This window comes from Macrosteles quadrilineatus, unplaced genomic scaffold (genome assembly GCF_028750875.1).
Source record: "Macrosteles quadrilineatus isolate MER2022 unplaced genomic scaffold, UCM_ALF_1.0 Scaffold_467__1_contigs__length_61902, whole genome shotgun sequence".
NCBI classification, from domain to species: Eukaryota; Metazoa; Arthropoda; class Insecta; order Hemiptera; family Cicadellidae; genus Macrosteles; species Macrosteles quadrilineatus.
In genome coordinates this window covers 50,920-53,232 of record NW_026543060.1, presented here as the reverse complement: position 1 = coordinate 53,232, position 2,313 = coordinate 50,920, and the positions used below count along the sequence as shown (strand labels likewise).

At 27.5% G+C, this 2,313-nt stretch overlaps 1 long non-coding RNA gene across 1 annotated transcript; it reads right to left on the bottom strand.

The window, feature by feature from the left end:
* Positions 1-402: 402 nt before the first annotated feature.
* On the bottom strand, positions 403-1,892 carry LOC128982534 (uncharacterized). The gene is made up of 3 exons (XR_008489685.1): positions 1,852-1,892; positions 1,002-1,097; positions 403-534 (listed from the first exon to the last, which is right to left on the bottom strand). It is a non-coding gene; the product is annotated as an uncharacterized LOC128982534 (long non-coding RNA).
* Between the last annotated feature and the right edge of the window lie 421 nt (positions 1,893-2,313).

Here is a 2,313-nt window from a genome sequence, read left to right as displayed (position 1 = left end):
AGCAGCAATTAGGGATTTCCAAGTGCAGGATGAGAATAAAATCTCTTAGAGTCTCTTAATTTTGGAATTACATTAAACAATTGTTCTACTGAGTTTAATCCAAGAGTAAGAATTATTAGGTTTTATACTATATGCAGTAGAATTATCATGTCCACTGTAGATTTTACAACACTCTCTTAAACTGGCTATCTAGATGGTGTCTAAGGGCTCATGACAGCAAATATATAAAAACATAATAATACTAAATTTTTCATTTTTATTTACAATAGCATTCCACGAAATAGTAAATTTTTTTATTTTTTTTTAACCTTGGGTTAAAAATTTTCTTAAATGAAGTTTACATTCTCACCACCTACCCACTATTAAATTTATAACAGTTCTAGGAAAAGAAAATAGTTTATAGCATTTTAAACTGCATTTTTAATAATTTAACTATGTACATACCTGATTAATTGAGGGTTTAGCTAGAAGTCTGGAAGATGGGTGGTTAAAGGGTAAGGCCGGAGGTTGAGCAAAATTTACACACGCAGATTCCTGAAACCATAACAGTAAATTAGTAAGCTGTAATCAATACTATATACTAGTTTAGTTTATATTCAAACCAACTTAGATGGCTCAAACCTTTATTAAGCTGAAATAAATTAAGCTCAAGTATTGAATTTTAAATTCAGCAATAATAAAATATATATTTATGTCGCAGGGATGTGAGATACAAAAATTATTGTTATTAAGATATTTTAATACTCATGTTATGTTACATGGTAGTCAATTGTAAAACAAAAGCTGGTATCTATTGTATTTTATCAGGGTAACAGTTTATAACACAATATATGAGTTAAATAAAAAAAATATGTGTTAAAATCCAATACCCATATAATTTTAATGACATTATAGATTTGATATTAAAACAATATAAGTGTTAAAATGTGTGTGATAAAAAACAGAAACATAATGGAATAGAAGTTTACGTAAAAGTAATTACTTAATCATTACAAACTTACTTAAAGTTTTACGGTATAGAGCGTATGGACGTAGTGAGCTAGAGCTGAGCAACAAGATGGTGTAGGATATGTACTGGGCTGGAGCTAAGCAGCAAACTGGAATCAACCAATATTATTAGACCACCATTTACTTTACATTTAAAAATATCAGTTTATTACTAACTAAGAAAATAAAGAAGCTAATCATGTTTCACAGATTTAAACTCTGTGTATACTAAGTTACAAAAATAATGAAACAAATGTTATTCCATAGAAAATCATCAATTAGCATTTTAGAAATATTAATTTGATAATTTAAAAGAATTTACTGTACAACTAGCCTACACTAAAACGTTTAGTAAACAACTTAGCTAACCTAACAAGTCAATATTGTACTCTTTTAATATCTAATATTTAAACTCTGTGTTTACTAAGTTACAAAAATAATCAAACAAATTTTATTTCATAGTAAAAACATCTATTAGCATTTTAGAAATATTCATTTAATAATTTAAAAGAATTTACTGTACAACTAGCCTACACTAAACCTTTAATACACCACTTAGCTAACCTAACAAGTCAATATTGCACTCTTGCAAAGTTAGTTTAACAAATATTCTTCAATAAGCAATCAAACAAGTATAATATTAATATCAAGTATGGTGTTTATATTGTACAGCTAGCATACGCTTAGAAATTTGTGTTATTCTTACACAATAAATATAAAACATTTAATTGAAAAATATAAGTTTTTAACTAATTTTCCATCTGTTATTTTGAGTTTAAGTTTTAAAATGGTTAAACAACCATTGGAATTTTAAGTCAAAATATTTCAAGTATTTTAATTTAACAATAAGTCTTATAAACTTACATGCTTGAAGCTTAGAGATGTAGTGAGAGATGATGAACTGGAGGAATTGAGTGTTCAAGCTGAATGTTCCATCTTTTTAGCCACTATTTATACTAACACTCGTGCGTCACTAGATGATTGCTTTTGTGATCAGAGTGCAAATTACATCAGCAAAAGGCTGATGTGAGCAGAGTACAAGTTGCATCAGAGAAGCTGATGTGAGCAGAGTACAAGTTCACTGAAGTAAAATTATTAAATAAACAGAAAATAAGCAAAAATATGTTGGAAAAGTGAGAAACGCTTGAAACAAAAATCCACAAAAATTAAGTAATTTTCCAACAAAAATATTAAACAAAATATTTAGAAAATTCTGAAACAGTTATTACTAAACAAAATATTCAGACAATTCTGAAACAGTAATTACTAAACAAAATATTCAGAAAATTTCCGAAACAGTTATCCGGCTGGCAGAATGTAGTAGGA